The sequence below is a fragment of the Urocampus carinirostris genome, chromosome 14 (genome assembly GCF_059441175.1).
Source record: "Urocampus carinirostris isolate Australia breed hairy pipefish chromosome 14, RoL_Ucar_1.0, whole genome shotgun sequence".
Taxonomy (NCBI): Eukaryota; Metazoa; Chordata; class Actinopteri; order Syngnathiformes; family Syngnathidae; genus Urocampus; species Urocampus carinirostris.
The window spans coordinates 36,043,024-36,064,381 of record NC_142362.1 but is presented as its reverse complement, the minus strand read 5'-3'; the positions used below and the strand labels follow the sequence as shown (position 1 = coordinate 36,064,381).

At 39.9% G+C, this 21,358-nt stretch overlaps 1 protein-coding gene across 4 annotated transcripts in view; it reads left to right on the top strand.

Annotated features, from left to right (window-relative positions):
* Nucleotides 1-464: 464 nt before the first annotated feature.
* The window catches only part of raph1a (Ras association (RalGDS/AF-6) and pleckstrin homology domains 1a), an 83,612-nt gene continuing 62,718 nt past the window's right edge, over nt 465-21,358 (top strand). For all 4 annotated transcript variants that reach the window (XM_088352489.1, XM_088352490.1, XM_088352493.1 and 1 more), the window contains exon 1: nt 465-1,078. The gene's annotated coding sequence lies outside the window, so the exon portion shown is untranslated. The remainder of the gene's footprint in view (nt 1,079-21,358) is intronic.

Genomic DNA, 21,358 nt, shown 5'->3' with positions numbered 1-21,358 from the left:
CGCAAAGCATGTTGGATAACGGTGAATAGAATAGAATAGAATAGAATAGAATAGAATAGAATAGAATAGAATAGAATAGAATAGAATAGAATAGAATAGAATAGAATAGAATAGGCGATGAAGGTTGGTGTCAGTTTACACAGGAAATGAGGTAGCTGTGAACGCGCCAAGCGTCCACGTCCGTGGACATCTTTTTGGGAAAGGAGTAAATAGAACCACTGTCGGAACAAAGAATGCGGGGTGTTATATCTTCAAAATAAAAGCTCATGGCGACAGAAAATAATGTTATTGGGCAAAGAAATGAATTGATGAACGACGCCACGTCTCTAAATGAAGGAGTGGCGTATGATCCTTTAATTAAGGGTGGGAAATTAAACGTCATTATTGTATACATATGACAGTATTGGGGGTGGGGTTTTGCAAAGTAGTGAGGGGTTTGTGAGTCATTAGAGTAAAATGTCATACCTGCCAACACGTGTTAAACTACCGCTTTTCGCCACTTAAAATTGCCTATCACTTAAAAATATCTACCGCATTTTCAAATTTAAACAACAAGAAATCTTGACTCAAGACGAGTGTTTTAGTTTACGGCTGCTTTATTTTGAAGCGAGACGTACTAGATTTCCGTTTTGGTAAAAGAAAAATCAACTTCCCGTTTTAAACAAGAATGTGGTTGTTTTTTATTTCTGGAGACAGGTTGTGATTCTACTGCATTTTAATGCAAAAAGATTGGCATTTACATATCTTGAACAAAGTCTCAAACCACAAAACCAAAATCCTGTTTTTTCTGTGGCACCGGCCCCCGCACTACAATTTTACTTTGAAATACCAACCTAGAAGTCGCTGATCCTGCACAATCGCTAGCTTGACCTCAGCATTAGCGGCGTTCTGGGGGCTACAGTCAAAGCAGTCAGTGTGGCAAACCAGTGGTTAAGGGGAGAAAACGGAGTCCATATCTGAGAAGAGGAGTCTACAAAGACTGGGAACTAAAGGACCCCTAGTCCTGTACATGTGCCCTTCGCTCGTCTCCTGGAAAGCTCTGGCATCGCCTCCATAAATCTGGGATCCAATCTGCGCGGTAAGTAGCCGAATCTCGCTCACCTTACCGCATCAGTCCAAGTGTCGTTGTTCCCTTCACCCCCCGGCCCCCCTTTTTAACTCACCGAAACCACACGATCCCTCTTCACACTGACCTCTAGTTGATGCTGTCCCTTTTTATAACATCTGTTCGTTTTGAAAATAAAGCATCATAACCGCTAATTAATCCTATTAGTGACTGAATATGATGCCACCTCCGCTGACTCGCTATGTGTAAAGAAAGGGGAGAAGGGGACGGGGGGTGTCGGAGGTGGCAATAATTATGCTTTCGATATCTTTTTTTCTTGAGTTTATATCTCAACATGGCATATTTTCTGCGCATGCACAATGTTAGTATACAAAAGGCCTTGCACCACACACACACGCACGCAAACACACTCACGCAAGGGCTTTCAAATGGGAGCCGCAGCCGGCTGACAGTGCCTCTCCAGCCGGCCTGTTTTGGCTCCGTTGGGCCATGCAGGCGTGCAGGGGCGGAACAAGAGCAAGGCGTGGCACGCGTTAAGCATGACGCACAAATGGGCGTGAGTCCTCGTCCTCCCTCTTGACCCCCTTCCAGCTGCCATTCTGATAGCCTACACATGTAAACTGTAGTGTAATTTTAATAGATTCAGTGTGCGGATGACGCAAACTTAGTCAGGGACTTCAGATTTTGGCTTATGAATGGAAGAGGAGAGAAATGGAATGCAAAGTTGTGTGAAACTCCTGCAAACATATGCCTAAATAAATCTGCTCCACATGCCGCTGTGAGTTTTAGTGTTAAAATTCGCATTTAAGCATGTTTGGAGATTGAAAAGAGTTTCCTGGATCTAAACCAAATATGTCAGGGTTGCTTTATTGCGGTTCTCCCCACCCTACAAATAAATATGACCAAATGTTATAAGATCTTTCAAACTCTCCAAAAGATTGCCTCTAAACAATGGCGTAGATTTGGTCTTAGTAATGATAGGAACACAGAACATTTCTTTTTATTGATCACTTAATATTGATGGGGACATGTCCCCTCCATCTAGGCCAAGATACGGTATGAATTAAACCTAAAAGATCACTTTCCCTCCATTGACATGTCCATCTAGGCCAAGTGTTGGCAACCCAAGATTTTGAAAGAGCCACGTTGGACAAAAAAACAAACATGTTTGGAGATGCAAACATTCAAGCTTGATTAAGCCTTATAAGGAAGGCAATAGATACTGCTTATGCTGTATATGATGTTTATATTTATTTGAAAACATTAAGAATATTTGTGTCATGTTTGTCCCCTTACAGAAACCGTATCATTTTCCATAATCAAACGTTTTTTTAAAAGTGCCAGAGAGCCACAAGGGAGCTCCAGAGCTGCTTGTTTCTGACCCCTGGTATATGCTAAAACCACACCTTAGCCTCCAAACAAAATGTATTGTCAGTACCTTGTACCGGCTACTGTACGTTATGCAACTGCAACCTGAAAACTGACCAATCACATCCAGGTCATGTTATCACAAACATGCTGCTAAAATGTATCTCAACTGAACTTCATGGAATTGGATAAAGCCAAAAAGGCTTTTTGATCTCGTTTGAGAACATATTATCCAAGAACAGTTTGTAAAATTATTTATCTAGTTTAATGTTATTTGTCATTTAATCCATGGTTTGTTTTAAAGACAAGTACCTTTTCATGCTCAATTACGTAAAAACCCTTGTCAAGTCTTCATATAAAAAATAAATAAATAATAATTTTACTTGTATTGTCATTCTTTGTAACAATGTACACAGAACAAAATGTCGATACACCTGACCCGTACAGTTAAACTGTAGCGAGCCGATATGATGCAATTGTCAGTACATTTTTTATTCGTAAATCTTACCGTGTCTAATACCAGTCCTGCCACGCTTTAAGGGGACAGGGGGTACTCTATGTGCGACTCCTTTTCAAGGTTTCTTAATTGTCCTCGTGCTGAGGCGCAGCCCTTTGAGTTTTTTTTTTATTAATAATAATAATAATAATAATGCATTTTATTTAAAAGCGCCTTTCAGGCCACCCAAGGACACTGTTCAAACAATGAAAGAAAAAAAAAAAAAAAAAAAACAATTTAAAAAGTTGTAAACGAAATAATAAATAAAAACAAGACATAAAATCATAAAAACATAAGAAATGGAGAAGCTATGTGTTGTAGGCAGTCCTGAACAGGTGTGTTTTTAGACGGGACTTAAAAGTGGAGAGAGGTGTGCAGTTTTGGAGGTCCGGAGGTAGATTGTTCCAAAGCTTGGGAGCAGCGCGACTGAAGGCTCTGGCTCCCATGGTGCTCAGATGGGCAGGGGGCACTGACAGTCGGAGGGAGGACGAGGATCTGAGGGAGCGAGTGGGGACGTGCACCTGGAGAAGGTCGGACAGGTAAGGAGGAGCCAGGTTGTGAATGGCCATATATGTATATAAGATGAGTTTGTAGCTGATGCGATGCTGAACAGGAAGCCAGTGTAGCTGTTGGAGAACGGGGGTGATGTGCTGCTGGGAAGATGTTTTTGTGATGATGCGAGCAGAGGCGTTTTGAACCAGCTGAATTTTATGGAGGGACTTTTGGGGAAGGCCGAAGAGGAGAGCATTGCAGTAGTCAAGGCGGGATGTGACAAGACTGTGGACGAGAATAGCAGTAGTGCGGGGGGTGAGGGAAGGGCGGAGTCTGGTAATATTGCGGAGGTGGAAATAAGCAGTGCGGGTGATGGTGTTGATATGTGAGTGGAAGGTAAGCATGCTATCCAGGATGACACCCAGACTCTTGACCTGGGGGGAGGGGGACACTAAGGAGCTGTCGATGTTGAGAGAGAAGTTGTTTACTTTGGATAAAGTGGATTTGGTGCCAAGAAGGAGGAATTCTGTTTTATTGGCATTTAATTTAAGAAAGTTTGTTGTGAACCATGTTTTGAGTTCGGAAAGGCAAGAGGTGAGGGAGGGAGGTGGGAGTATGGAGTTTGGTTTGCAGGAGAGGTAGAGTTGGGTGTCATCAGCAAAGCAGTGAAAGTGGATATTAAATTTGCGGAGGATATGACCAAGAGGCAAGAGGTAGACGATGAAGAGAAGAGGACCTAAGACAGATCCCTGGGGTACACCTGAGGTGACTAGGGAGGGCTTTGAGGTGAAGGATTTCAGCTGGACAAACTGAGTGCGGCCAGTGAGATAGGAATGGAACCAACTGAGGGGAGTATGGGTGAGACCAATGGAGGAGAGTCTATTGAGGAGGATAGGGTGAGAGATTGTGTCGAAGGCGGCGCTCAAGTCTAGGAGGATGAGGATGGAGACTAAACCGGAGTCGGATGCTATGAGGAGATCATTTACAATACGGATTAGGGCAGTCTCTGTGCTGTGGCGGGGGCGGAAACCAGACTGAAAGGGCTCATAGAGAGAGTGGAGGGACAGGTGCGAGTGGAGTTGAGCAGCAACAGTTTTTTCAAGGATTTTTGAAATAAATGGAAGGTTGGAGATGGGGCGGAGGTTGTCGAAGTTGTTGGGGTCAGCACCATGTTTTTTAAGTGTAGGAGTAACAGCAGCGGTTTTGAAAAGTGATGGGACAATACCAGAAGAGAGTGAGGAGTGAATAATGGCAGATATGAGAGGAAGCAGGGAAGGGAGGCAGGATTTAACAAGGGATGAAGGGAGGGGATCGAGCTGGCAAGTGGTGGGCTTGGATTTGAGTATGAGGTTGGATAATTCAGCAGTCGTGGGTGGAGCAAAACTGGAGAAGAAGTGACAAGGAGAAGGAAATTCAGATGGGGAGGGAGCAGACAGGTTTTGATGGAGTTGGTGATGAATCTTAAGGATTTTGTGATTGAAGTACTCCATTATGGAGTTGCAGGTTGCTGTGGAGTACAGGTGGAGGGGGAGAGAATTTGGTGGCTGGAGGATTTTGTTCATGACAGAGAAGAGAGTTCTTGAATTTCCTTCGTTGGAAAGGATGAGGCCGGAGTAGTAGCTGGATTTGGTTTGTGCAATTTGGTCCTTGTATTTAGCAGTATGGGTAGTGTACATGTCCTTGTGGATGGTGAGGCCGGTTTTCTTATAGAGTCGCTCAAGTTGGCGGTTCTTTGATTTCATTGACCGAAGAGCGGGTGTAAACCAGGGGGCAGATGTGGAGAATAAGGCAGTCCTGGTTTTCAGGGGGGCAAGAGAATTTAGAATATTTGTGAGGCAGGTATTGTAGTGAGTGGTAAGCTCATCCGGGCTTGAAAGAGCTTCTGGGGGTGGGGAACGGTCAATAATGGAGCAGAGGGTGTCAATGTTGATATTTTTGGTATTAAGGTCTTTACAGATAAATGTGACTTTACTTTATTAGATTTGTCTTACGGCACTGAAAGACAATGTCACTTTCTTATTTGACTTTTCTCAAAACAAATATACGCGTTTTATACTTTGACGGTTAATTTTTGCAACACAAAAACAAATCGCAGAAGAGCAACACAATACCTTGTGTAGTTGTGGAATACACGACAAATACAACAAATTCATTCTACCTAGTTGTCACACACCTGTAGGCTTGGAATTTGAAATAATTTGGCTCTTCAGGGGACCTATCCTTGTAGCACAAATTATTTTTGGCTAACAAATGATTTACTTTATTTGTCAACTGAATATTTCAGTAAGTGAAAGGTTGATCCAACTGTTGTGTTTAAAAATACTACTTGTCAGCTCCACAAATTCACTGCTTGCCAAATACATTAATGACATGAAAAAGCATGCTTAGCTGTGGATTTTATGGAAGAAAAACTGCCGTGCTATGATGTTTGAAGTAGTGTTGTAACTATCTTCACATGTCAGCTTTAGAAAATTCTCTTTTTGTGTTGTTGCCTTGTCTAATATAATTTTTAAAAAATAAAATAAAACGGGCAGCACGGCGGCGCAGTGGTTAGCGCTTGTGCGGCACAGTTCATGTCATGGGAACCTGTCGTGGGTTCAAATCCAGCTCCAGACTTCCTGTGCGGAGTTTGTATGTTCTCCCCGTGCCTGCGTGGGTTTCCTCCGGGCACTCCGGTTTCCTCCCATGTTCCAAAAACATGCATTTCAGGTGAATTGGCCGGTCCAAATTGTCCCTAGGTGTGAATGAGCGAATGAGTTGTCTGTCCCTGTGTGCCCTGCGATTGGCTGGCAACCAGTTCAGGGTGTCCCCTGCCCACTGCCCGGAGATGGCTGGGATGGGCTCCAGCCCCCCCGCGACCCTAATGAGGATAAGCGGTACGGCTAATGAGATGAGATGAGAAAATAAAAAACAAAATTGTGAATTTGGTAGATATTTAAACCTGCATTGAGGAAAACTATATACCCTTGCTTGGCAAGAGTTCAACCTACTACTTTTGCATCTTCAAATTAAAAAGACATAATATAATATTTGACTACCGGATGTCGCTGTATTGTCTAGCGCAACCTAAAATGAGCGTTACAAAGCACAAGGAAAATTACAGACCAAGTAGACTCAGAGTAACAAAAGCACAGAATTTTTCTTGTCATTGATTTTCAAAACGTTTTCACTTTTGGGTTACACTTATCAGCAAGATGCCAGACATTCATGTCAGCTCCCTTTAGGTCAGTGGTTCTCAACTAGTGGGGCGCGAGAGTCTTTCAAAGTGTGAAAAAAACGGTTATGTTCCCTTAAGACAGACTTCAACTGATCAGATACAGATCGCCTCCGTGCATAAAAATTTGATTTCCCTGCAGTGTGAACCAAGCCCCAGATAAAGTGAAACTGCGCTATCACTGCACTTGGGGCAGTGGCACTCTCACTTGGGGGAGCACAAGGGGTTTTCTTCTTCCAAGCGGGGGCATTCCAGAAAATAATTGAGAAGCACTCAAAGGGTGTCATAAATGTTTCCACATCAATGCAATATTTTGTATTTAGAAAGCACGCATTTTGGAAAGCCGTTTTTCTTGGTACCACCACAAAAAAAAAACAAAGAATAAGCCACCCTGTATTTTTAAAACTGCTGTTTCTAAAATGTAGCAAAAGTTGGGGACTTACGTTAATTTAAAGAACCATAGATGACTTGTCAATATGATTTAAAAAAGAAAATCTCCGTATTAATGACAACTATCTTCTAATCCTAGCGTGGGCTACCTATGGTCCACGGGCCACATTGCAGCCAAACTTTAATATGAAAAATCAAATGATCATAAGTACAAATGTGTTTAAAAAAATCCTACGAATACAATTGTTTTGGTTTGGTGCCACTCTCATCCCCAGTGTCCCAACATTCGAATAGCTGGCTACATGTTTCTTTTCCTTGATATTTTCACAATATATATTTTTTTAATCAAAATAAATTTAACGGAAAAAACCTTAAAATCAGCTGTACTGCATTTGGACTTTTTCAATGCATATTATCAAATGTTGTGCTTTAAGAAAGGGGCATCATTTATTATTTTGCTTTATTTCAGAGTGTTTCCAAATTCATCTGTTTAAATCATTTATTTAAAGCAAAAAAAGTAAATGTATAGTGTTTCAAAAATGTGCTATATTTTGAATATTACTAATTAATTATTACAATAAATATATTTATTTATTTCCCTGTACTAACTCATGAGCGTATAATTCTGGCTTGCTACTGAAAAGGTGTGCCCACCCCTGCTCTAATCAAACTTAAAAAAATATCTCCCCAAAATCCCACACACCAAGATCAAACATGAAATAAGTCCATTTCTACATGACCCAAGCAACAAGCTCTGACAGTCAGTGACTTCACTGCTTAATTGTCACTAAACACATCTTTGTGATGCCAACGCCTCGAGAGGAGCATGTTAGCATGGGCAATTTCGGCGAGCCGCCTTAGAGTTGGAATTAAAACCAAAAACTAGGGCAGCTCGGATTTTTATACTCCAGTTAACTCTTACCACTTCTGGGACTGGGTTATGCCCCACTTTGCTGCAGCACTGAGAATCCTGTCTGGTTGAATTATTACACATCAGATCCGATGAAGCAAGGTGGAGAAATGCTGGCCCAGTTTGACCAACTGTATTCAGAATTTTATTCTGATATTATAACTTTTATAAGCAGTGTCTTTATTACCTAGAGAAGATACCAAGATAGTCTTGGGTTTTTCGAGATAAGTGTGTATAAACTGTGACATGCGTTACACTGTAAAACAAATTCTATCAATTTTCTTTCTAACACCCACTTGAGAAATCGAACCTGTGTGAAATATACAAAAAAGAACAACAATATCAGGGTTTCCCCAAAAACCTAATAAGACCAGTTGTCAGGGACTGGATTGACATAATTCAATCAGCGCAGACATTGGTCAGTATGAAGTGTACAGGGTTTGTACATGTGGTTTAAATAATTGAAAATGCTTGAATTTTAATGTTGTGTTTTCAAGGATGGAAAGTCCTTTAATTTGAAGGTGAAGTTCTTGTAAATGCTTGAAATATTTGCCATGCTTCTCGGCATCTGACTTGATAGACCATGCATTAAATAACAAAATAAATAAATTAGGTTTGCTTAAAAACAATGCAGACAGGAGCCCTGCTCTGGTGGCTTCGCTTTGCCATTGCATATCTTCCTCGTGATTATCGGCAGCTGGCATTAGTTTTATATGGCGATGACATGTGAAACGTCATCGGCCCCTACGTGTTGCCGCACAAGAGGACAGGTTAAGAGACCAAGATGACAGGTACTGGAAAAATTGGAAAACTGGCTTTGAAATTGCCTAATAGGTGCTTGAATTTTGCCAAGAAAAAGGCGTATGAACCCTGAGTGTTAAAAAAAGAAAGGAAGATGCTGAATGGTATGTGCTGAATCGTGTTTTTTGCCTGGTAGGAGGGAATGGTGTAAATTGTTTGAGTGTAGCACGATTGCATTCCGATTCAGGTTATACGATTCAGATGATGAAATGATATTTGGAGCATTTTTATTCAATATTTTCCCCCATACTATGATGTAAACACTTATAACTTTTGATAACACTTCATTTATAATAAAGTAGAACAAGTATTATTAGGGCAGCACGGCGGCACGGTGGATAGCGCGTGTGCGGCACAGTTCTGAGGTCATGGGTTCAAACCCAGCTACCACCTTCCTATGCGGAGTTTGCATGTTCTCCCCGTGCTTGTGTGGGTTTCCTCCGGGCACTCCGGTTTCCTCCCTCATTCCAAAAACTTGCATGTCAGGTTAATTGGCCGGTCCGAATTGTGAATGAGCAAGCGAATTGTCTGTCCCTGTGTGCCCTGCTCCTGGCTGGCAACGAGTTCAGGGTGTCCCCTGCCCACTGCCCGAAGATGGCTAGGATGGGCTCCAGCAGCCCCGCGACCCTACTGACGATAAGCAGATGATTGATGGATGGAAGTATTAATTTCTATCACAGTTTATGAAAACGCACAAAAGACCAACAATACAAAAAAGTCCTAATGACTACTTCAGTATCTAAAGTTTAAGTGTTTTCTTGCTTTTGAAAATGCAGCACACTTCTGCACAAACACGCGGTTATTATTATTATTTTAAGAATGTGTTGTTTCCAATCACCGGTGATGAGCAAAGATAGAGTAATAACTAACTATGTTAAAGTCCCAGTGTGAAATATTTAAAGACAGTCCGGCCACTTTATTGGGTACACCATGCTAGTAATGGGTTGGACCCCCTTTTTCCATCAGAACTTCCTCAATACTTTGTGGTATTTATTCAACAATGTTCTGGAAGCATTCCCCAGGGGGTTTGGTCCATATTGACTTGATGGCATCACACAGTTGACACAGATTTGTCGGCTGCAGATCCATGATGCGAATCTCCCATTCCACCACATCCCAAAGATGCTCTATTGGATTGAGATCTGGTGACTGTTGAGGTCATTTAAGTACAGTAAACTCATTGTCATGTTCAAAAAAACAGTCTGAGATGATTGCAGCTTTATGACATGGTGCATTATCCTGCTGAAAGTAGCCATCAGAAGTTCAGTACATTGTGGTCATAAAGGGAGAGACATGGTCACCAACAATACTCAGGTAGGCTGTGGCGTTGCAACAATGCTCAATTGGTTCCAAGGGGCCCAAAGAGTTCCAAGAAAATATTTACCACACCATTACACTACCACCACCAGCCTGTTGATACAAGGCAGGATGGATCCATGCAGGCATACTGCGTGTTCGGAGATGCTCTTCTGCCTACCTTGGTTGCTTGAGTCACTGTTGCCTTTCTATCAGCTCGAACCACTCCGGCCATCTTCCTCTGACCTCTAGCATCGACAAGGCATTTCTGTCCACAGAACTGCCGCTCAGTGCATATTTTTTCTTTTTCCGACCATTCTCTGTAAACCTTAGAGATGGTTGTGTGTGAAAATCCCAGTAGATCAGCAGTTACTGAGATACTCAGACCAGCCATTCTAGCCCCAACAACCATGCCCGGTTCAAAGTGCCTCAACTCACTTTTCTTCCCCATACTGATGCTAGGTTTAAACTGCAGGAGATTGTCATGACCATATCGACATGCCTAAATGCATAGGTTTGTCGCCAAGTGATTAGCTGTTTAAAAATTATGTTGGACATGTATAACTTATAAAGTGGCCGGTGACTGTATAATGAGACTGTATTGTCTAATGCAAACGCAAACCAGTGCCACAATGCAAGATGCCAGACAAACATTTCGGCCACTACTAGGTAGGGATTCCACTATGTAAATGATAGGTTGATCGTTTTGGTTGTAACATTTCTCAGAATTCACTGTGTGAATATAACTTGTTTTTATATTCCTAAATATAAAAACAATCTTTCACACACACACACGAAGTAACGTTTCAATAATCAGTCTAATTGTATCTCTTGTACGTTTATCAGTTTTGTACTCTATTATTTTGAAGTCGCATTTCCGGTGTATTTTTCTGTTTCCTGTGTGACTAAAGTTAACTAGACACACGGGGGCGGGTAGTGTGGTCGCGACACTCGCCCGAGGTGGTGGCCGATGGGAGTGCTAATAAACTTATTTACCTTAATACTTGTTTTTATTTGAGTAATTCTGCCAACATAGAGTTTATGTAAGTTTTAACTTTATCAGTAAAATACATTTCTCAACCTTTGATTTTTTTATATGAATTAACAATTGTATGATAGGTCAGGCATTTCCGCCTAATATTCAAATCAATGTTTTTTTTTTTTTTTACTAAAAAGGTTTTTTGTACCACTAGGAGGCACTAAAAATTATACATTCTCCCTTTTAAGAGCGACGTCCACGCATGTCTCGGTGAGTGTATTCGTATTTGCCTTCAACAGCGTGTCCATTTCGCTTTTTTACGTAGTTCAAAGGTCCGGGTTCAATTCCAGCTCCAGCACAGCTTCTCTGTGCCGAGTTTGCACGCTCTCCCCCTGCCTGTGCTGGTTTTCTCCAGGCACCCTGGTTTCCTCCCACATTCCTAAAACATGCATCGGAGGTTGAGTGGTGACTCCAGATTGTCCTTAGGTATGCGTGTGGGAATGGCTGCATTTCTATGTGTAACCTGTGATTGGCTGACTATCAGTCCAGGCTGTCCCTTGCCCACTGCCAGATGTCAGCTAGAATGGCTTCAGCACCCCTGCAACCATAGTGAGGATAAGCGGTTAGGAAATTTAATGAATACTCTTAAAATAAGCTAATAGCTTTCCAAAGTCTTTTTTTGCCCTTGACAACCCCTAGCAAAAAGTATGGAATCACCAGTCTTGGGCAAGCCCTCACTCAGTTATTTTATTCTGTAGGAAAAACTCAGATGCACAAGTTCATATTGACATCTTATTCCTTCAATTGATAAAATGTTTGGGGATGATGAACTAATTTTCCAAGATAACAATGCATCGTGTCACAGAACAAAAACTGTGAAAGCATTCCTTGGAGAAAGACGCATGCAGTCAGTGTAATGGCCTGCAAATAGCCCAGATCATAAACCAATTGAGAACCTGTGGTGGAAATTGAAAATGTCCACTGCAAGGCTCCAACCTGCAAAGATGATCTGGCAACTGCAATCAGAGAGTTGGCACCAGATTGATGAAGAACACTGTCACTCGTCGAGTCCATGCCTCAGAGACTGCAAGCTGTCATAAAAGCCAAAGGTGGTGCAACTAAATACTAGTGATATATTTTGATTGTTATTTTTTTGTCAGTTTTTCATGAATCCTTATTTTTTTCCTCAGAATGGAGTGATTCCATGTTTTTCCCTGTGCTTGGTCTATCAAAGTAGCATATACTGACCACCACAAATTTGTTTTATTCATTTATTTTAGTGTTTCTGAATGCCAATGAGTTGCACTATTTAAAAACTTTTCTATTTTTACATGCTTTTTATCTTGAATTTGTTCTACAGAATAAATTGTCAGACAGGTACTTGTCCAAGACTGAAGATTCCATACTTTTTGCTAGGGGTTGTATGTTCTTAAAACAAGTTGAAAGTGGCTTTCAATTTTGATATAAGATTTGAATTCTAGATAGGATCTATGGTTTTGCAATATATCATAGAATGATGATCGTTACAACCCAAACTAAATTCGGGATCAAGCCTGACTTTACTCTTCTGTCAGTTTTACAGTTGACTTCCAAGGCAGTTTGACTCCTGCTATGGGAATCGACATCTGCTCTTGCAGTCTCATGACCAATGTGTCACTTCCTGTATATTGACACATTTACGGGACGGCGCTGCATGCCTCCTCTGTTGGTCAGATCGGTCAAAGCAGGTCACTGGCTGACATTTTTATGTCTTGTCACTCTCACTTGTCTTTGTTTCCACATCTTTCCCCTTGTGGAAAGGTTGTCTCCTCCTCTCAGGAAATTCCTCTTCATCCCAAGAGTGAAGCTGAAGGAGAGGGTGTAAAAGAAGAGCAGATATTAATTTTGAAGGGGATATTTTGACTTTAATTCTTTGTGTTTAACAACAAAGTCAAAATAAAATTGTTTTTAACAACAAATGGATAGTATTTTCAAAGCATTAATTAGATTTTACTCATAACATAATTATATGTTTGGTTTACGGTTCACGGATTCCTTAACTGCCAGGGTTGTCAGGGCACCACTTACTTTGATGTGTCTTGGACACAGCCTGGTTGCACCCTTTTCTTCTTCAGGCAAGTTTTTTGGGGTAGAGGTTTGCTCCCCAACATGAAACAAATTACTTGTTTCTATACCAGTAACAGAAGAAGCCTTCTGTTCTTATTCAGATAAAGTAAGCATCTTCATCATTTGATTGCTGGTGTTTTTCGGTGTAAAGCCTCTTCCCGCTCTTCAGAGATTAGCTCGACCTTCTGCATTGACTGCCTGTCAATGCTGTGTGTCATAATACTGGTACTAAATCCTAAATCATGCAAGAAAAACGTTTCTTCCGAAATACACACAATACGCACAACCCCAAATTTAATTTTAGCTCTGAAAAACATTATGTCTGTCTAACAAAAATAACTCCCGATGAGTTGAGTACAATTTTGCGTACACAAAATTAGTACAAATTGGAGATGAATTGTAAATCTATACTTTTGGTGTTATCCAAAAATAAGTCTATTCAAGTAAATCACAATTTTCAGAATAATGCTGACCCTAGCTTCATCATCATCATCATCATCATTAGCTCTATCATTTTTTTTTCGTTAAACTTCATTTCGTTGTTTTCTTATTTTGAAGAGAGTGATTTATTCATGTCTCTTTTAGTTGATTAAACCCATTATCATACCATCCACTCTGTAACATCGCATTTAATTATTTATGAGTAATGAATATACCTGGGAAAATGGCTGTAATAATTGCTATTGTAGTTGGTTTTGTATCTGCGACGTAGAAACAGTTGCTATGCATCGTTAAAATGAAATTTTATGTCACAAAAGTAAGTACACCACTCACATTTCTGCAGGGATTTCATTATAATGTTTAATAGTACATCACTGAAAAAACATTCGATTTGACAAAATGAAAAGAAGTATGTCAACAAGGCTCACTGGAAAAATATCCTCTGATCTGATGAGACAAAGATTAATTTATTTTGGTCAGATGGTTTGAAGCATGTGTGGCGGAAACCAGGTGAGGAGTACAAACTTGTTTTTGTCGTGCCTAAAATTAAGCATGGTGTTGAGAATGTCATGGTTTGGGTCTGCATGAGTGCAATTGGAGTTGGGGAGTTTCATTTTGTTGAGGAAATCATGAACTCAAGCATGTAAAGAATGATCCCCTCCCTCCAGAAACTGGGTCACAGGGCTGACAGTGACCCCAATATAAACCTCAAAGATGACATTTTTGCGGCGTCCTCAAGCAGAAGGTGGAGAAGGACAAGATATTGAATATCTCCCAGCACTGTCATGTTGTCACGGAGGAGTGGAAGAGCATTTCATTGGCAATTTGTCAGGCTCTGGTGAAATCCATGGCCAGGAGGATCAAGGTGGTTCTGAGAAATCATATTGGCCACACAAAGATTTGAACTTCAGAAACTTTTAATTTAGAGTGTACTCACTTTTTACACCACTGGTGTGGCTACCAATGGCTATATTTGGAGTTTTTTTTGGGGGGAAAAATAAACGTACACTGCTATAAGCTTTACACAGACTACCTTTCATTGTGTCAAAGCAAGTTTCTTCAGTATTGTTCAATTAAACATAATGATGAAATCTCTGCAGAAATGTAAGGCGTGTATTCACTTTTGTGACATACTGTGCTGTATTAATGAGCCTTCAGGTTCCGATTTTTCTTTTGAATATAGAAGCCAAAATAACTTGAAATATTTGTTCAAAAACTGATTTGTTTAAATACAAAGTCGTTTAAGCACCGAGGTATCACTGTATTGCTCTGCACTTATTTCAAATAAAATGTTTCAAGGTATTGATACATGTACAGTACATCTCGTTACCTAGGTCCTGATTCATAGTTGTAGGTAGGATTCAAGTAGATGGTAAATTAGTATTCAAAAACATTAATGCAAGAGTCAAGCATGAGCAGCTTTAAGACGACAAAATAGATTGGTGCTTTTCAGTAGTGAGTTTTATTTTATTTTTTTCACGTTTTTGCCACAGTTGCAGTTTTTACCTTTTACATCGCATAGTATACAATTCTTGCACTTCCAAGACCTGTGTGTCACATTGTTTGAGTGCATGTGTCTCTTGTTGAGTTTCTTTTTGGCCGTTGTTGATTATTAAAACAGGAATATGGCAGGACAAAATCATAGCCTTAATGGAGTTTCCAGATGAGGACTCTCTTTTTTGATTCTGTTTATTGAACTTTCTCAGCAAATAAAGTAGATTGAATAATTATATTGCATGCACTTTAAATGTTTTAAAGTAAAGTGATTGAACATGTGAGTTTGTGTTCAGTATCAGCAACGATCAAACTGTAGCCTTTCAGAGGCCAAATGTGAGAGGTGTTAATCCTATTGTTAGTCCAGAAGGGATCACACTCATCCTGCAAGACAGCCAAATGGCAAAGATTTGTTAAATTCCACTGGTGAGCTCTTTGCCAAACGTCATTGTACGTGAGTGACATTGTCGTGTCTTGTTGACAGTTGGCAAAGACCTCATGAGGGTTAAGTTGGCATTTCAAGACAGAATGTAATTCCAGGCAGATGGTGCAGTGTCCTGGCTCTGCTAACCCTTTGGAAAATTTGGTCTCATTTCTTGTTTTTTTCTTAAATTTTCCTTCTCTGTGTTTTTCCTCTCCACTCTAGCCATGCCTCCCCCTTGTTCTCTATGTCTGAGTCTTTTGGTTCGCATGGGCCCGTAGGTGCAGGTTGTGCAGCTGGGAATACGGCCTTTTCAGACCATCCAACTCTAGCTTTATCCTTTATATTAAATACTGATAAGTTTAAAGTTTATTAGACACTCAAAGCAACGAGAGAGGACAATGGATTTTGAACAGGAAGAACAGGGGAGCAAGAAGAACAGGGGAGCCTAACACTCCGATAAGAAATTTCAACCTGTTCTAAAAGCCTTCCCCTGAGCCCTTTCTTTTTGTTAAATTTCCTAGTTTACAAAAGCAAATGTGCCCTAAAAGGTGCAGATATCAAAGAAAAGCAACATACTTTCCTGAAGGTGACAATGATATAAACAGTTCATAATATCTTGATAAAATCACTGCTATCTGTGTGTTTGTGTGTGTGTATGTGAATACGTCAAGTGTGAAGTGCATTGTCCGCATGGCGGCGCAGTGGTTAGCGCATGTGCGTCACAGTTCTGAGGTCATGAGATCGAACCTCCTGTGTGGAATTCGCATGTTCTCCCCGTAAATTGTCTGTCCCTGTGTGCCCTGCAACTGGCTGGCAACCAGTTCAGGGTGTCCCCTGCCCACTGCCCGAAGAATGGCTGGCATGGGCTCCAGCAACCCCGCGACCCTACTGAGGTCAAGTGGTGCAGATAATGGATGGATGAAGGTCATTGTAAAGCGCTTTAGAGCTCCTCAGTGATTTTTTTAAAGCGCTATATAAATACAGTCCATTTACCATTTAGCATAATAGTCAAAACAGCAAACAGTGCTCAATAGTAGTCAAGATAACCAAATGGCATCCCATGCAATCTCCTTTGCAGCTGTTAATACATGGTGTTTTAAAAATGTGATCAACTTTGAATATTAATAAGTAATTATCATAATAAATATATGTATATTCTGTTCTCACTCAAAAATGAAAACAATCTTGAAACACCCTGTATTAAAATCAGAATAAAACTATCACCAATGAATTCAGAATATCAATACAAATAAATATAAATGAAATTAAAATCAACAATATAAAAACTCATACATACCTTGATAATGAAATGTAAAATACTATGCCTCTTGAGAGTAAAATATGAAATATGCATTGCTATAAAAAGAGAGAAAGATTAAAAAATCTAGCAGTGCACATTTTTATATTAGTAAACTTGATTGTCCCTTTTGTTGTTGATGGTGCATTAAAAGCCATCTGCTGGACACCTGCAGTAACAACAGGTTTCATGTGTGTTTTTAAGTGATAAGGTTGTCCACGAACCACTTTTGATAAAAAAAAAATGGTGCCTTAACTGCTCCTAAAAGCGTTTTTAAAAATCTAGACATACTCTTTTTCTTTTCTGAAATATTATTTCACACCTGTCAACTTAATGTTTTCTGGGGTTTTATAGGTTTTTAAAAATCATTTTAAATTGTGTATGCTGTCTAACAATTTTTGTACGGAGGTAAAAAGTGTGTTTTGTTAGATCAGTCGACAAAGTCATTGTAGATTGCCAACAGTGGCACGGTATTCTACATAGTCTGTCTTGCTGTAAGTAAATAAGTGCCATGTTGTGTTTGTAAGGTTTATTATTACTTAATAAAGGGAAATGCAATAATAAGGGGGTAAATTGGCTGAGGTTGACAGGTATGTTCTTTTCAATGTTTGGAAGCTCTGATATTCTACTATTTACAGGAAAAGCAGATGGTTATTACACTGTGACAGTAGCTGGCAGCAAGTTGCATTATTGAGCCTGGAAATAGCATTTGTCAACATTAATGCTGTCCTTCCTGAGCCTCCTGCCAAAATGTAAGATGGGCCAAGAAGAACATCTGTGGGCCCTCGTGATTTTGTAAAGAAATATTTTAATTCCAACCTCATAGTTTGTGTTTGAATTTCTAAATATTATATAAAATTTGCTGAGCCGGAACAGAAAGCGTACGTTGTTCTCAAAGCATGCACGTTTTTGGAACATGGGTTGTGTTCTTTGGCCTTATACCTTTTGGGTTCCGCAACACATGCCTGTGCACGGCTCCAAAACAAACCACACTGAGCTCCTGAAGCTGGAGGAGATGGAAAGTGTTTGTCAGGGGTGTCACACTCAAGTTAAGTCAAGTCAAGCTCTTGTGTGGTTAGAGTGCCACCACTGGCCATCAAGTCCAGGAACAACTACTATACTGAACCTTTGTATTATCCAGTCATCAGAATCATGCCACTCAAACACAGACCTGTAATATAGATATCACTTTTATGGTAGAAAAAGCATGTCAATTTCAGTTTTGCTCAGGGGCTGGATCCAGACTTTATGTTCTCAAGTGGGCTAGATCAGTAGAAAAAATGTCCACCCTAAATATTTAGCTTTGTTTTTTTCAGTACTATGCTTTATCATTCAGCCTACATTTGTAGCTTACCCTTAAAATTGTACTCATGAATGAAAAGTGGTATTTTCTATGGACAACACATCTATTCACAAACAATGGGCATTTCATGTTTGGCATTGAATGTGTTAAAAACTGTTTATTTTAATTCACCACACCAAACAAACTCAAGTGGGAGCTATCAATTTAAAATATGCTTGCCTCAATTGTCATACTGCTTTTAAACAAATAAAAAAGAAATACAAAAAGGAGATTTAGCAGTGAACGTCTTTTGATTAACAATGTGTGTTCTGCTCTTCTTGTGTGTGTGTGGTACAGAATTTAGCAGCATCTTAACACTATTGAAAAAGTACTTGGTCAAGATTAGCATCCAAGCTCCACTTTATTTCAAAACAGTAAAACTGAAACATATATCAAAAACCGAGTGAGTCACACACCACACCACAAACGGTCAACAAAAACCATGAAGCTTTGAGCAGTTCAAATGAAATACGTAAAAAATATATACCTACATCACAATAGCTTTGGAAACTTACCGACGATGGGGTCGAAGGCACAACGACTGAAGCAGATGGCTGTTGACAATGTCAGGCGTCAATGAGAATGTCTAACTTGATTAAACTAATATGGCTCTCAACATAATGTCACTTCCTGTCTGAAAGTCGACTTCACAATAAATGTCGAAAACCAAGTAAACTTCTAGTTAACTTTTCTTTCCCATACTGTTTAAGTAAATAAATGGGCTTTATTTGGATATATTTCCCCACAAAAACGTCACTAACTTGGATATACGTTTTCATTGGAATTACTAGTGCGGCAAGTGGTTCGCAACAACACAGGATTTGGTTTGATCCATTTAAAGGATTGTACAAGATGACCCTATTTCTTTATATACAATTTTCGTAATTGTCACATTAATTCAGATTTTGTCTGCAACTAGTTGTTTTTGAGGCATTTATATATATGTTTATGGGAGATATGATCACCTCCATAGACTTTAAGAAGCTATTGGCTTTTTAAATTGCCATTCCTCACTAAAATTTAATGTGGTGTTTCGCTCCAATCACCAGTCTTCGGGAATTCCAGTTTATTCTTGCACTACGACCTCGTGAAATCTTCTAAAACCATGGACAATCAGATTAAACTTTGGAATTTTTCTCTGTGAATCAGTTTTATTAGCCAATGTTTAAGAGTTCCAACTACGAATCTGGTCTTTGAACGCACTAAAACTCCAGCGCAGAACACTACTAATGGCTATACCTCAGAATAGGGTCTGTTTTTCATCAAAAGATGTTATTTTTGGGTGAGAATTGCTCCCGCTAATATACCTATTACCTTTATTTCAGAAATAAAGGCCATTGCATGTAAAGAAAGACAATCATATTAATTCCTATGGTTTAGTGTGAAAGGGCTCAAAAATGAAAGATACTTCTTTATAAAAATTACAAAAACAACAGCTTTGCATAACTTTAACAATTGTTTTTTACAAGGAAAGGGAGATATTTCCCTCAAGCTATTGCATTTTTTTTTTAGATATTTGCATTCAAGTTTCAAAATTCAGATTACTGAAAAGGTGTACCATCTTTTCTTTCGATGATGTGTTGCAGTCTCCAATTAACAGATATAAGTAATCTTGTTTTTTTATGCAGAAATTTAATTACAGGCAGCAAAACTCAATCTGATCTTTAATTACAGTAAATGTTTATTTGAAGTTATGTTAATTCTACACAAGTAGGTTACACAACATGTGGCCTATGACTGTAATGTTTTTTTTTCACATGCATGACTGTCTACTGCTGCTTTTTCTGTACCACAGATGCACGAGTAAAGTCTTCTAGCTTTAAAGCAGAGCAAGCTCTAAAACATGCTTACAGGTCTTTCTAATATAATTGCATATTGTGATTAAGTTCATTATTTTCTGTAATGCACCGATCAACATTAGACTTTCATATATTTTAGATTTGTTACACACAACTGAAGTAGTTCAAGCCTTTGTTGTTTTTATACTGATGAGTTTGGCAAAAATAGTCAGGAAAAAACAAACATCTCTATCTCAAATAATTAGCATATTTCATTCGACCAATAATCAAATTGTATTTAGCTTTAAAATAAAAGAAAACTTTATTTATATTGATATACACTCAATACTTTGTTGGGAATTCTGCAGAATTTACTGCTTCAATGCTGCGTGGCATTGAGGCAATCAGCCTGTGGCACTGCTGAGGCGATGTGGAGGCCCAAGATGCTTCAATAGCAGCCACTAGCTCATCCACAGTGTTTGGTCTGGTGTCTCTCAACTTCTTCTTCACATTATCTCGCAGATTCCCTATGGGGTTTAAGGTCAGGAGAGTTGGCAGGCCAATTGAGCACAGTAACACTATGGTCAGCAAACCATTTACCAGTGGTTTTGGCACTGTGAGCATGTGCCAGGTCGTGCTGAAAAATATAATCATTATCTCTATAATGCTTTTCAGCGGATGAAAGCATGGAGTGCTCCTAAAACTCCTGATAGCAAGCTGCATTGAGCCTGCCCTTGATAAAAACCCAGTGCACCAACACCACCAGCTGACATGGCGCCCCGAACCATCACTGACTGTGGGTACTTTACATTGGATTTCAGGCATTTCCTCCAGACTCTGGCACCTTGATTTTCAAAGGTCATGCAAAATTTGCTTTCATCCTCAAAAAGCACTTTGCTCCATTGAGCAACAAAACATTATGTTGCTTCCCTGTCACCCAGGTCTGCTGTTCCTGCCTCGGTTTCTGGTTCAAATGTGGCTTGACCGAGGGAATGCGGCACCTGTAGCCCCTTTTTTGCACCGCCTGTCCACTGTGGCTCAGTATGCTTTTACTCCAGACTTGGTCCACTGCTTCCTCAAGTCCCCCGAGGTCTAGAATCGGCCGTTGTCCACAATTTTCTTTAGGTTCCGGTCACCTTTTCTTGTTGTTCAGCATTTTCTGCCACAAAATTATTTGCCCACAGACTTTCCACTGAGGTGCCCTGATACAGCACTCTGGGAACAGCCTATTCACTCAGAGATTTCTTTTTTGTCTTACCCTCTTGCTTGAGGATGTCTATTGTGGCATCCAGGACAGCATTGAGTTAAGCAGTCTTACCCACATTGCGGTTTTAAGTGATGAACCAGGCTGAGAGTTTTTAATAGCCTCAGGATTCATTGCGTGCAGAGTTAACTCATTGACTCAGATGATTTGGTCAGTAGCTTGTAAAGAGCACCTTTTCATGATATGCTGATTTTTTTTTT